The following is a 15,838-nucleotide window of genomic DNA, read 5'->3' as shown; positions in this document are numbered from 1 at the left end:
GTTTCTCTCTCTCTCTCTCTCTCTCTCTCTCACACACACACACACACACACACACACACAGAGTTGTATTGATGGGACTGTGTGCAGCCAGTTCCATATGGATATAATCGATTCTAAATCCAATGCATGCAAAAAATATTAATAAGGTAAAAATATTAAATGATTAAGAAAATTATGTCAAAAAGGGATTATTTTCTTTTCAATTAACTGATTATCACTGAAATTGATGTTTGAGATTACTGAAACACTTTTTAGCGGGTCGGGGTAGGGTAACATGTCAAAATTCCTAAAAACATGACCCCCTCTAAAACATAGTAAAAGGACACGGCAACAATATTGGAGACACAAGAAAATGGAGGAAAAAAAAAAAAAAAAAGGCCATAACGACACTAGGGTCATTTCTGTAAGCTGTGGCTTTGAAAGTGGTGGATGCACTTGGTATTTGGTGAGAAACACCCTTGATTCAAATCTTCAGAAGTCCAAAGCAATAAAATGTAATCAATCGAGTTGTTCTATGCCAGATGTGAATAGCAGGAGTAATTTTAAATATTAACTCTCGTCTTATTCTTATTTTATTGGGCTGATATGACATTGTCTATCAGCCTTTGGATTTATTTTATTTTTTAATAAATGTTGGTCTGAGAGAGGATGAGCATTGCCACATCAGTCTAGTAAAAAATAAATTGAGTATGTAGCATTTCTCGAAGAGCAGGGATGCATTTGTTCCTCCAAAGCCAAAAGAGTTTGACAAAGTCCCTCAAATTGGCATTTTCTTTGGAGTCAAAGGCATGAAAACAAAGTTAAATATAGGATACAACTAATGTATTTTAAGTTGAAGATATTTGAGGAAATCTCCACAAATCTTTTCCTTTTCAAGTAATATAAACCCATGAATTGTTTCATTTATCCATGTAAAATCCAGTGTGAAAAAGATTCGGGAAAAAAGAAATTGTCTTGCATCAGCTGATTTGATGTTTAAGCAAGCAACCTTACTGTGCCCTAATGCCCTTGTTCTATACTATCATTTAGGAAAGCACACAATAAATTATACGGCTTCCACTTCAGTTATATAGGGAACAAGCAAACCACAATTACTCACATGTTGTATGGCCAAAACTGCAAAAATTGCTTCAATAGCTCTAGCTGCTCTGTCGGAGGTGGGGTCCTCAAGGAAGGACAACAATGGTTCTTTGAATAGGAAGCGTTCGGGCGAACCAAAAAAAGACTCTTCCACAACTTCCTCAACTTGAATGGATATGTCGAGTACCTAGGTGGATGCCGAATGAATTGCCAGTGCATAAGAGAAAGGGTGGCGTCTGGATGATCCCAAGTCCGTCGTCCGGGGGGTTCAGTTGGCTAAGTTGGGCTTCCAAGTAAGAGAATGAAGATGAAGCTCAATCCCTCATCAATGTTTTCGTCTGTCAAGAAGGGGTATTGGGCCAAGTCGTTGGGCCTCCCTCTACTGGTCTTTAGAAGGTACGCGCCGCCAAAGGTGAGTGAGGGATGCCAAGTGGTTGATGTAAGTGAGCTCGAGGGGGATTCCTATAAGGGCGACAATGGTTCTTAGGAAGAATCCGCGAAAAAGGGTCATGATCCTACGGTACATTGTAAGTGAAGTTCCCGAAGATAGGCCAAGAAGCTATAACTGTAAGGTGGTCAATGCTCAACCTGTTTCAAAAGCTCCAACCTCAGATGACATTGGGGTGATGTGAATGAGTGTTTCCATGTCCGAATTTTGAGGTTATGTATAATTTTCCACAACTCAAGACAATAGTACAATTACTTTCGTGGTTATCACAATATTACCAGTATATTTATTTATATATAACCGCGTGTAAGTCTACATGGGCATTTTTACGACACCTTAATGATTATTAAGAATGAACAAAGAGAGCTCGTGAGATATACGTCTCGAAATATTGTCACACGAGCACTTCCTCGCTTTGTACATTAAGTTTTCACTTTTGTAAGGCTCGCTACTCAACAAACTCTCCTCACAGCCTCACTTACGCTCAAGAAGGAGAAGTTTGGTGAGAAGTTATGAACGTTTGGGCCTCTATTTATAAAATTTCTTATTGATGCTATAGTGCTCCGTCAACCAAGGTCTGGTCTCAGTCGATCGGGGTTGTGGCTAGGTCGACCAAGCCATCATGACTCGCATTTAGTCATATTAGGTCAAATCAGAGACAGGTCGGTTTAACACAACGGTGTTGCGGAGGCTCTGGTGACTGAGCACCCAAATTTCCCTATCAAAATCCAGAGCCTGCCATGTGTCCTATCATAAGTCCAAAATCTCGGTCGATCAGACTTCTCGATCGATTGGGCTTACTTCTCGGTCAACCCTGCCTTCTGTAGAAAATCCTTAACTTGTCATTTTGGCTTCATTTTTCTATTTGTTTTGCCCTATCTCTCCCAAGTCCTTTCGTTCTTAATTGATCGCACATGGTAGTGATTTGGGAAAAACGCGCATAAGACCCTAATCTAGAAAGCTATTTTCTACGCACTCGCTATGGTCACTGAGCCAAGCTTGGTGAGTGCATGAAACCATCGTTTTCGCTTCCAAAACACATTTTTCTTCCACACTCTATCTTATTTTAACCTTAGTGGGTATTTTATACATTTCTCCATTACCTTAATATGTAATATGTACTTTCACTTCCTGGGTGTTACATATGGCAACTGGGATGATATTCCACAAGAGAAGACGGATCATGACATATTCCCCTTTGACTTGTATGTATTTTTAGATCTAGTGGACGCAGGTAACCACTATTAATGCTTAATAATGAATGTATTATAAATTTCTAGAAATAAAATTTTATAAGAAGGGGAGGATGTGACACCCAACTTGAGGAAAATACAAAAATAAATAAAATATAGAGAATATATAGTAGGATAAAAATAAAGAGAATTTATGGTGTAAATAGATAAAGCGGAAATGGCTTGTAGGCGTTCGATCATTAGGATAATCAACAATGGTTATTCATTTTAATTAATAAAAACAATTCTAGGCAACTTCCTTCAATCGAAATCGGATCTCCACATGGTAGAACGACGCACAGGGGTAGTGAAAATTGACCCGTATTAAACGGGTTTGAATTACTTCGTTCGATTGAACTTGGTGTTTGTGTGAACAAAATGGAATCTCCATATGGTAGTATCACACGAGTGGGGTAAGTGAGATCAGATGGCTGAATTATTGAATCTGTGAGGTTCATTCGATTGAAGTACTGTTCATTTGAATGAAATGGGAACCACATGCGAGTATGTGAGATTTGACATGCAATTTAATGCACGTTGCCGCGTCTCATTCGATCAAAATTAAGTTCACTCGAACGAACTTAAATTTTAACACGCATCAGTAGACTCTTAAAACATAAAATGTTAAGGGAGAAAGCTCATTTTCTCCCTTCACATTCGAAGCAGACTAGAGAAGCCCCCCCTCCCACCCTTTCTAGACTTTGACCATGAGAGAGAGAGAGAGAATGTTGTAGGAAATGAAGAAATGAGGAGCTTGGAGGAGGGAACTTCAAGGGTAAACTCCTTAAAATTTGTTTTAGATATATTAGGGTTTTTATGTGAATTTGTTGGGTGGTGTAGGGAAGAACGATTGTTAGTGTACGGATATGTTGTTGTTTTGATGGTATGGTGATTGGAATGGTAGTGAGGCAACTGTATTTTTTTTTTTTTGAAATATAGTTGGTGATATTGTGTTGTTTGTAAGATTGTAATGGTATTATGATGAAGTTGAAACTGAGTTTGCAAAGTAATTCTACACGGCGAACAATCGTCCCTCACCTGCTGACGTGGCATAGTCCACGTCAGGCCTTCTTTTTTTCAATAAAAAAAAAAAAAATTGAAAAAACCACCGTTGAAAAGTAAAAGACTCCCCTCCCTCTCTCGATCATTTCCCCCCCCCCCCCCCCCCCCCCCAAAATCATTTTCCCCCCCAAAAACCTCCCTCTCTCCATCTCTCCATCTCTGTATCTCCTCCCTCAATGCCACCGTCAACCACCTACGAAGCCGCCACCAGTACGTCCAGCTCCATCTCCGGCCAAAAGTCACTGGATTTCCGGCCATTCTTCATCTCCGGTTCGACTCCGACGGTTCTCCATCTCCGGAACGTCCTAGCTCCAAGCTCCATCTCCTGCCAAAAGTGACAGGATCTCCGGCTGTTCTCCGCACTTTATCACAAGGTGCTTCCATACTTTACTGGGTATAAATTTTTTTTGGTTGAACCATACCTAGTATTAGGTTCAGGGGATCTGATTCGTGAGAGAGGCAGAGAAAGATTGAGAGGCTAAGAGAGTAAAGAGGAACTGAGAAAGACTTGAAACTTGACTGTTAGTGGGTGTGAAGGTAAAGAGTTGAAGTCGTGAGGTGAGGGCCAGATTTGTGAAAGAACGGAAGGAACTGAATTACTAGTCTATGAGAACCATTTTATCTTCATAGACTCATAAAGAAATTAGTAACTAACAAACAAAAAAGGGCCATCTTCCAGATCTCAATTTTGTGGTTTATTTGTGTGCTAATCGCCTGTATTGTTTGTTTGTATAGCTTCACTCATTAGTCACTCATGAGTTACACAAGCATATACATATACACACACATGTATGTATATATTTTTGTATAGATCAGTTCTATAGATACCAATGAATCGTACAAAAGATATTTTTAATGATGGGGTTAGTGGCAGAGCCAGGGATTTTTACTTGGGGGGCTGAATATTGTTGCCAGGCAGAAGAGGGAGGAAAAGGCGACTTGGAGTTGAGAAGAAGAGACAAAGCAGAGGAGAGGGAGGGAGGAGTTGAGGGGAGGATGGATGAAAGGAACACACGTCTAAGTTTTAGAAAAATAAATCTTTTGGTTTATAGAAACTTTTTAAGGGTTAAATTTTTTGATTTAAAAAAGAGCCCAAATGTTTTATCATATTTTTTAGGAGAGGACTTTTAGATTTTAAAAAGAAAAGAAACCCAAATATATTTCGTGATGGTGCATTTTGTAAGAAAAGAATTTCCTATGTCTGTGTTAGTGTGTGCGTGTGGTTGTTCTTGATGAGGAGTTGCATATATTTACAATGTGTGTGTATTTTAATGAGTTGATATGAGCTATTTGTTAGTTAAAGTCCTAGTGTCGTTATCATTGATTCTGATTTGGGAACTCATATGCAATTCATGTGATTGAATATACGAATTTGTGGGTTCAACTGTTTGCTCCAGTAGATCTTTGTAAATTGTTGACAGTATTGGTAGACTAACATGGGTTCCTCCTCCAGAAGTTTAAATTAGTGAATTTTGAAATTTTTTGAGTTTGAGCACAATCAAGTTTGTTGCTCTTGTTGAAGTGTTGCAATTGTTTTCTTTTTTGGGAACTGAATCTATGCAGTTTGTTAATTGGGTATAGAGTGGACTGGTAATTACCCAGGTTGTTTAATGACTTCGCGAATATGTGTTATAAAGATAACTATTTTCACCTATTTCTTGGATGGACCTAGTACTACAGTCACTCCAGGTCCCAATTGCTTAATTATGGACTAGATCTTTAGGATCCATCCGTTTTCATGTTCAATGAACTTTTCGTTTCTTTCATTATGGATTCTACATTTGGCTCTTTTTATTAGCCAAATATGTAAATTTTCATATTTTGTATAATTGGAGAGGTTTATTCTTCTTGAAGAAATGAGTTGGAAGCAGAAGTCAAGGCTTTTTGGTTGAAAGAGGGAGATAAGAACACTAAAATTTTCCACTGGGTGGATGTCATCTATTTTACATTCATTACCAAAAATTACTCCCAAAAATTACTCTATTTTACATTCATTTACATTCATAAAATGATTATTGGGATTATAGTGAATAGATTCTTTAGCTCATACTTGTTCAGAAGTGCACATAACTTCTTATGAATGCTCCTGTAGGTTATATGTGATCATTTGAAGTTAGGAATCAAGACTAGTCTGCCCTACATATGGCACAGCAAAGCCAGGAATCTTTTGTTAACCTGAAAAATGAGTACAATGGTATCTTCTAGCAAGAAGAGTTGGTCCCATTCTTTTGATCCCCTGTCCTTCCAAAGGAATGCACGTCTGTTCAAAAGTGCTACATTGAACTCTCCCAGCAGGTCAGGGCTAAGCTTTAGCAGCTCGATCCTTACTTCAACAAGCTAGTCGATGCAATGGTGACTTGGATTGAAGCTTGGGAAGAGCTCAACTCCCCTAGAGGAGGCTCTGCCAACCAACTAAATGTACCTACAAAGTAGACTTTGATTAATTGTGATTTGCCTTTGATTGCTTTTAAAGCTTCCTAGTTGCTGACTATTATCATCATCATCATCATTATTATTATTAGTTTTCCCCTATTGGGTTGAAACTTATAGAATATTTCTTGTATGGTTGGTGGATGTCATTCATCTATTTCTTGCTATAATGTAATGAGTTTAAAAATTTTGGGGAACACATCAGACATCAAGCACATTCCCTTCTACCTTTGAATTATAAGCATTTAACTAAGGTGTTATCAAGATAGACAACTTAAATCTAACATTATTTTAAGTAGACATTGCTTATTTAACTCTTTCTTAACTAGAATAGTACCTCGGGAAGCACTAACACAAGTATAGATCCGAAATGAGAAAAATTGATTATTAGTTAAAAACAAGACAGTGAACCCGTTTGATCCGTCAATTGAAATCTATGTATATTTGATCAATTGAAAATTGCGCCACACTGATTTATGAATATCAAGGCTCTTGATATCAGCTCACAGAACAACACATTTGAGCAACAATTGGTGTCTTTGTCCTGGTTATTTTGAAGAACTTTTTTGAGCATGCAGAATTTGCTGATAAACCAGCAACTGACCAACATCACCAACTGCTTCTAGAGCACAAAATACATTTGACAAAGACGAATGGAACCTGTACGAATCTGGGCTGATTTGCATGCTGAATTCCAAATTTCAAAACTATCATGAACTACTAATTTTTTTAATTTATGCCCTGATTTACCACCATCACAATGTAAAAGTCAATTACTATTTGTATATCTCTTTATAATGCTGACGTAATACTTTAAGCTATACGTTAATCTCACCAAATCAACCAAATCAAAATACATTAACACAAGTGAGTTCAATAAAAAAAAAAAAGTGAAATAAAAAAATGCATTATGGTTCTTAACATGCGTCTCATGTGCCTCCATAAATTTTGATTTTGAAACATGTAGCCTAACACGTTATGGTAATTGTAGCTGCTACACGTCGCCACATCTTCCCCCCTCTGATGGAAGGAAAAGAACTATTCTCACTGTTCTCTGAAGACCACATTTTTGTTGCTAACTAGGGCCTTCGTTTTTCCAACTAAATAAACTGATTGGAAAGAACTGATAAATTGAAGTGCTTGGAGCACAGAAACTTGACAGAAAGATGTGCTTAGAAATATCCCTGAAACAAACAAAAATTGTTGCCTATCAGATACTAATAAGTTATAGGAAGAACATCACAACCTCAAGCTCTTTTGATTGCTGAAAAAATGTGGCAAATCATAGATCAAATCCAAAAAAAAAAAAAAAAAAAAAAATGAAGAACCCACAAAAATGAGATTCCACAACTTCCACAAAAAAAATTTGACCCCACAAAAATGAGATTCCACAACTATTCCACAAGTTCTTAAAGATCGTTACGTAGTGAGAATTACAAGACCATGAGATGAAACAAGAGACTAGGTTGGCCATTCGGCCAAAGCAAGAGATCCATTTTACCCATGCAACCGAATTCTTACCGGCATACCTCTGTAAACTGAAAAGAATCAGCCACCAAAAAATTTTAACTGCATAATTTTACGATAACAATTACATGATAACAAGGTACAAATTAATGATCCTACAAAGTACAAAAAACCCAACCTAGAAACCATAAAAATGAGCATAACAAACTCATACCCACAGCAACATAACACTTACCAAAAGTGAGAAATTCTTTTCTTACAAAATGCACCATCACGAAATATATTTGGGTTTCTTTTCTTTTTAAAATCTAAAAGTCCTCTTCTAAAAAATATGATAAAACATTTGAGCTCTTTTTTAAATCAAAAAATTTAACCCTTAAAAAGTTTCTATAAACCAAAAGATTTATTTTTCTAAAACCTAGACGTGTGTTCCTTTCATCCATCCCCTCAACTCCTCCCTCCCTCTCCTCTGCTTTGTCTCTTCTTCTCAACTCCAAGTCGCCTTTTCCTCCCTCTTCTGCCTGGCAACAATATTCAGCCCCCCAAGTAAAAATCCCTGGCTCTGCCACTAACCCCATCATTAAAAATATCTTTTATACGATTCATTGGTATCTATAGAACTGATCTATACAAAAATATATACATACATGTGTGTGTATATGTATAGGCTTGTGTAACTCATGAGTGACTAATGAGTGAAGCTATACAAACAAACAATACAGGCGATTAGCACACAAATAAACCACAAAATCGAGATCTGGAAGATGGCCCTTTTTTGTTTGTTAGTTACTAATTTCTTTATGAGTTTATGAAGATAAAATGGTTCTCATAGACTAGTAATCCAGTTCCTTCCGTTCTTTCACAAATCTGGCCCTCACCTCATGACTTCAACTTTTTACCTTCACACCCACTAACAGTCAAGTTTCAAGTCTTTCTCAGTTCCTCTTTACTCTTTTAGCCTCTCAATCTTTCTCTGCCTCTCTCACGAATTAGATCCCCTGAACCTAATACTAGGTATGATTCAACCAAAAAATATTTATACCCAGTAAAGTGTGGAAGCACCTTGTGATAAAGTGCGGAGAACGGCCGGAGATCCTGTCACTTTTGGCCGGAGATGGAGCTTGGAGCTTGGACGTTCCGGAGATGGAGAACCGTCGGAGTCGAACCGGAGATGGAGAATGGTCGGAAATCCAGTGACTTTTGGCAGGAGATGGAGCTGGACGTACTGGTGGCGGCTTCATAGGTGGTTGTCGGTGGCGTTGAGGGAGGAGATGCAGAGATGGAGAGATAGAGAGAGGGAGGTTTTTTTGGGGGAAAAATGGTTTTGGGGGGGGGGGGGGGGGGAAATGATCGAGAGAGGGAGGGGAGTCTTTTACTTTTCAACTGTGGTTTTTTCATTTTTTTTTTTTTTTTTTTGAAAAAAAGAAGGCCTGACGTGGACTATGCCACGTCAGCAGGTGAGGGACGATTGTTCGCCGCGTAGAATTACTCGAGTTTGCATGATAGCTTGTAGAGTAGGTTGTAGTTGTGTTTATTGTTGTTAGTGATGTTGTGGTTCTGTTTAGGGTTTTGATACTGTGATTATAAATATGGTTGTTGAAGTGTGAAGAAGGAAGTGTTTTTGGAGTTGAGGATGATGTTATGGAGTAGTGTTGATTTAGTTTGATGAGGTGTGGTGTAAAGGTTGAAGAAAGTTAAGGTTTAAAGCTTTTCAAACGTGGAAAAACGCATGGTAGTGTGGTTTGTTTGAACGAACATGGGTGTCGTTCAATCGATACTAGCACATAATGGTTCTGTAGTACCCCGAACATTAATTAGGGTTAAATACGCTCCAATTATAACTTAAAAGATGATAGGGTTTGTTCACAGTTTGTAAAGTGTGAGATCTTGAACTTTTTAAGAATTTCCTGAGTAGGCTGAACGTTTGAGTGTGATATCGAAGCTCAATCCGGGATGCTCAAGTGGGATTCTGAACGTTCGATGTTGGACCCCAAACGTTCGATGACAGCCTAGGAACTTTTATTTTTGCCACCTTAGCCTTTTTGGAACGTGCATGGTTGTTATTAATACCCCTTTCACACCCATTGCTTCATTTTGGTCGCCCTCTTCATCTCAGAACCCTAGAGTGAGAGAAAGTGGAGGTTTGGGAGTGAGAAGGTGTAATGCTCCAATGAAATTTAATTAATTAGTAATTAACTTCATGGTTCGTCTTCCAATCCCATTTCACAAGAAATAAGACTCAGGGATTTCACTCTTCGAAGAGAGCCTACATCGAAAGACTTTTCATTTTTATACAGAGATACTAATTAAATCCACAGTCTTTAAAACAACTAGAGCGATTCTAAAACATCATAACATAGATAACAAAATCTACAAATGTTACAGTTAAAGACCAGTCATCAAAACATAACAGGAATATTACAAAACAAAATCTAAGAGTCATATAAACGTCAAGTTTCAAGGCTTAGTCCTAAAAAGATAAACTAAATAGATAATCTTGATCAGAATGTAGTGAGTAACTCATCTCCATCACCGTCCCACATATCCTTCGGCCACTCAGAATCCAGCTCCTCAAAATTAATCCTGATTATGTCATTCAACAGAATCTGACGCCTCACGAGGTCTATCATCTGCTAAACTATATATAAAACAATACATGTTTTACTAGTGGAAAAGATAAAGTGTAAGTCCATGACTTAGTGAGTAAGAATATACATGAATTAATGTTATTTATGGAGTGAACTCAGTTAGTTATAAATCACAAGCAGTAATAAAGCAAGCTTCTCAGTTCTGAAGAGCTTCTTATGATGGGATGATGTAATATAGATATAATACATGATAATCAAGAGAACATATCATAGTTTAGCTCCATATAGGGCCCTTAACCCCTCCCACTCAGGTTAGTGCAGCACCGTGTGACCTGTAGTATAATACCGATGCCCTGGATATTGCCAACGTACCATCATATACTAGGAACCCGACTGAGTTTGACCTCGGGTGGTCCACGCTACTAGAAAAGATGAAATGGTGACCCATCCTTACATGTTCGCCCGTCATAAACAACCATTGAATCCAAGGCTAACCATAAAAGTAAATTTCTTTGACCATCGGACCATCCCATATAATAGTAAGCACATGACCGTTATCCCGCACGTATTGGTGTACCATGTCATACGATGCAATTTAATTCATAGTCTTTTACATGCATGCATTTAACAACTCATCATTTTCATTCTCTCGTTATTCATCAATCATTTTCACAAAATAGAGCTCACTCGGTTCTAAAATGTGTTTCATGTGAATTGTAAACATGCACATTTAATACCTGAAAGAATCATGTCATGATAGAATTAAAATAACAAGTATCCGTGTGAGTTTTACTCACTTGAGTCGTAGGTTTTCACCGGGTAATCCTTCGGAAACTCTCCAATCTATGAAAAGATCCGACATTAGCTTCTATCATCGAGCTAAAAATTCCTAAGTTATAAACTTAATTAGCTAAAATAGGATTACTGCCTGGCCATCAAACGTTCGGCCAAAAGGGGTCGAACGTTCTGCATTGGTATGGAACATTCGACTAGAAGGGGTCAAATGTTCGGTTCTAGGCAGAAACTCATTCTGAACCAAAAGTCCCTTCCAGACCTTATCTCGACACGACATAAGGTACTTATATGATCCCTAACATGGTCCTAAACAACAATAACACTCTCATGCAGAACGTGGTACGTCCAACATCATTAAGCTACTAATCTATCATTAAACTTGTATTTGAACAAAAAACCAACTAGAGATTCAAAACCATAAGCTAGTATACGAAAACTAACTAATTAGTAGATAAGCAATAAGATAACAACCTAATAACACTAATAAAAAGAAGCTAGGCTAAGAAAGCTAACTCATTTGAAGAACAAGGGACCAAGATAGCTCATTTTCTCTCCAAAACACACACACACACACACACACTCTCTCTCTCTCTCTCTCTCTATCTCTATCTCTCTCACACTAGGAACAAACTGAAAGAAGGGGTGTAAATAGGGTGAAGGGGTGAGGGTGTGGGGTATTTATAGGTTTAGATTCACACAAAAGAAGGCTGAGGTGTTATTTTTCAGTACTACTAGTCATCGAACGTTCAGGTTTAGGGTTACAAGCAAACGTTCGAGATGTACTATCGAACGTTCCAGTGGAATTTCCAATTTGAAAGTTCGGCGCTCCACTTCAAATGTTCGGTTGAGACAGAAAGTCAAATTTTAACCCCTTGTCGAACCCTATCATCCCTATCAGTTCAATTTAGGCTCACTTAACCCTAATTATTATTGGAGGTATTACAAAAGGAGGTTATCTTTGGTCTTATCTTCTTCAAGAGTTAATATCCTAGCCTTAAACTCATTTGGTTTGATGTTATCCATATGTTTAGTTTCTGTTAGTTTTGTTTTGGTAATTTAGATAACTTTATCTTGTAGATCTAGCTTAAGGGTTGTTATTGATGGATTGGTAAGTTAATGATTATGGACGTACTTTACTTTGCATGAAGGTGTTATTGTAGGTTAGAATCGTGGTTAGTACCTTAAAAGAACATTAGGTTGGGTTGAACTAGGAGGTTTGGACCATTGTTAGAAATGGAGATTCTGCACGATTACCAAATTTTCAGTAAAGTTATCGAATGATCGAGGTTGAGGTCAAACAACCGACAGGATGACCGAATGTTTGATGGTCAGTCAGAATGACCATTTTGCCCCCTAGTTTAGAGTTTACAATAATTTTGTCTAGATCAGGTGCTGATATTAGATTGTTTCACAAATTACATGGTTAGAGAATACCCAGAAGTTTACCAAGGAAAGTCTTACGAACATGGTGAGTAAAACTCACACGGATACTTGTTATTTAAATTTCTTCATAGCATGATTATTTTATGTATCAAAAGTGTATACTTACAACTCACATGAAATACATTTTAGAATAGTGTGAACTCTATTTTGTGAAAATGATTAACAAATAACGAAATGATGAAAAATATGAGTTTGAAAATGCATTCATGTAAAAGACTGAATAATTGCATCGTATAACATGGTACACCAGAATGTGCGTGATAACGGCTATGAGTTTACTATTATACATGTTAACCATATGATCAAAGATATTTACTTTTATGTTTGGCCTTGTATCCAATGGTTCTTTGTGACAGGTGCTGACGTGGTCGTTTTGTGTACAAAAATATCAATAATAAAATTACCACTCGCAATAGAACGAATCCTTGTAGCATACGGCTATAGAGAGGGTGTCGAACCTCAAGGATTGCGTAGAAATTGCTATCAAGTTTTTCAAGATTAAATATAACTTAATTAAAAGAAGTTTGATTTGGTTTTGTTTATAATTAAGTTAAATGCATAAATCTAAAGACATAAAAATAAAGATTGTAGTGATGAGAGAAAGAATAGGGGATTGATTTCTCTACTCACCACATAACAATGGTCAATCATAAATTAACAAGGGAAATTCATACTATGCATGTGACGACCCATTTTTTTTTTTATAAAATATTTATAAAACATAAAAGGGTCATCACAGTGGCATGACTACGTGTCGCTCAGCCAACATACATACATGCTCCATATCATGTACCTGATATTCAGAGTAATATCTAACAGCGAAATAATCATAACGCTACATCTCATAACGGAAAGCACATCTAAATATGCATGTGGTTCATACAAAAGTGCCATATATCTGTCTAACTGTTTAAAGCTTACAATTATCCACTAATACAAAAGAATGACTACACAAAAGAATATGTGACACCTACGTCACTAGCTATATAGAAAATAGCCCAAAAGAATGAACTCCATAGTCCAACTCAATATGACTGTCGCGGTGTGCTTTAATCGTAATATCCCAAATACGTAGCTACGGGGTCCTCCTCTAAGTCAGGTGTACCTGCAGTCAAAGGGACATCATCTATAAAGTTGTGGGGGTTTGCCACATCCGTATAGGTGAAATGATGAGTTCACCGCCTCAGTACATAATACCGAGACCTCAGTGATATTAAACTAACTGAGTTTTCGCAATGAACCAACTTTTCCTTTTTAGTCTCGCGCACACTATAACAGCTACCAATTTATAAACTTTTGTTTGAAAACCCTTATAGCTAATATAGCGAACACCGACTATCAGAAAACATTTAAAACATACTATGTAGTTGGACTCATACATAGAAGTTCCAATGGTTTGGAAGCAACTACGTATACACCCACCTACAATAATACTTTTATGTTGGTAGCTTAAATGCACAAAGAGCAAACGTTACTAACTGTGATATCACGTGCCTCAGGGCATTACAACTTCATGTCTATGGCACATAGTTGTCCATGCGGTTACTAGAGTAAAACTCTGATATCCAAGCACTTCTTACAGATGTACCACGACAATCCATTTACCTACTCCCAAGTCACACTGATATCACAACCAATAGCGTCACAACCAAGTACACCAAGCTTAAAACATGCCATCTTGCTCTTTAGTACTAGCTTACTATCATTTTCCGAATATGGTTAACACCGAATCTTAGGGCATTACAACTGCATGTCTATGACAATCCATCTACATACTCCCAGGACACTGTATTACTCATACCGAACAATGACAATACTCTTGTACTTCTAAGCTCAATGTTCTTAAATCATGCAACTAGACGATAGTAATATGCATAAGCTCTTTGCTATTAAAACTCTTAGGCATATTAATACGTCTAGCATAAAAACCACAATATTCTACATCATGAAAACATCACACAATTTAAATCATGCTATATATGCTATGCATGCTGATATGCTGTTGAACTGAACTGTTACTGGGCTGCTGCTGGGTTACTGTATGCGTATGCTTATGCTCTATGCTCTATGCTCTATGCTCTATGCTCTTTGCTTGACTAGTAAATATTGTCTTACTGTATCATGTGGATAAATCATACTTTGCTAAACAATTCAATACTTCATCCAAATCATGCAACACACAATACTAGATTCTGAAACTATCATTGTTATATTTGAACATACTCTAAAGTACTCAAATCAAGCAAAACAAATATATTCAACAATACAGTTGGTTCTGATTTATAAAACAGCATATATATTTTGCAATCCTATAATATATAAAAATAACAGTTTCTCAGTGAGTAAAATATCACCTGACTGCTTGCACACCAACACTAACCAGTCCTAGGTTCAATCCACAAAGTGCCGCTGTACATAACATATTGCATCCATTTAGTTTCCATCCAATAATTACACTAATTTTCACTTTGAATTGCTCACTGACTATTTACCCATCAATTGCCTAAACTCATACTTAACAATATTCTTAGGCTTATAAATAAAACTCTAAATTTATACAAATTACCAACATTAAAACCTAACCCCACAAATATTTATTTTTTACAAAACCCATGGATAATTTGGGGTTAATCATCACTTTCACTACAATTAGCCCATAAATTAACAATCTAATTTTAAATAATTACAAACCTCAAATTAATTTAATCCATCAAATTAGGGTTTCCCCAAACTTAACCCCAATAACAATATTATTAACTCAATGACATTTACTAAGGGTTAATCTCATAAAATCTCACAAATATCAAATACCCAAAAATTAAGGCTCGAGGAAAAGCTTACCCCAAATTCACCAAACTTCAACCCAAAGTTTGGGTAGCCTCAAGTAAGCTCCAATAAGCCCAAATATCTAAAAAATATAGAGGATTAAACTCATATTTAGGATTTTACCCAAAAATTACAAAATCATGAGTTTAGTGTTTTACCTTAAAACAATCGGTAAGAACGTAGATCCGAGTGCAATGATAACGTTTCCGAAAACGGATTGAGGATTCGACCGTTGGATCTTCGTAGATCGCAGTTTTTTTTCTTGTAGGACTAAGGGCTTACTCCTTTCTTCTTCTTCTTTTTTCTTTTTTGGGTCTACCAAATGAGGCATTTTGCCTCTTTTCTCTTTTTCCCCTAAGGGGCGCACATATGTGCGCCACCTCACTTTTTTTTTTTTTTTTTTTTAAAAAAAAACTGAAGAGCCAGATGGCCCTTCATCATGAAATGGCTGAATGGCCATTTCCTAT

General features: G+C 37.1%; 1 long non-coding RNA gene across 1 annotated transcript; it reads right to left on the bottom strand.

The window, feature by feature from the left end:
- Positions 1 to 10,064: 10,064 nt before the first annotated feature.
- LOC133872374 (uncharacterized) lies at positions 10,065 to 15,697 on the bottom strand. The gene is made up of 4 exons (XR_009901011.1): positions 15,530 to 15,697; positions 15,387 to 15,453; positions 14,900 to 14,954; positions 10,065 to 10,357 (listed from the first exon to the last, which is right to left on the bottom strand). It is a non-coding gene; the product is annotated as an uncharacterized LOC133872374 (long non-coding RNA).
- Positions 15,698 to 15,838: the final 141 nt, after the last annotated feature.

Source organism: Alnus glutinosa, chromosome 7 (assembly GCF_958979055.1).
Source record: "Alnus glutinosa chromosome 7, dhAlnGlut1.1, whole genome shotgun sequence".
Classification (NCBI taxonomy): Eukaryota; Viridiplantae; Streptophyta; class Magnoliopsida; order Fagales; family Betulaceae; genus Alnus; species Alnus glutinosa.
This window is presented reverse-complemented; position numbering and strand designations above follow the sequence as displayed.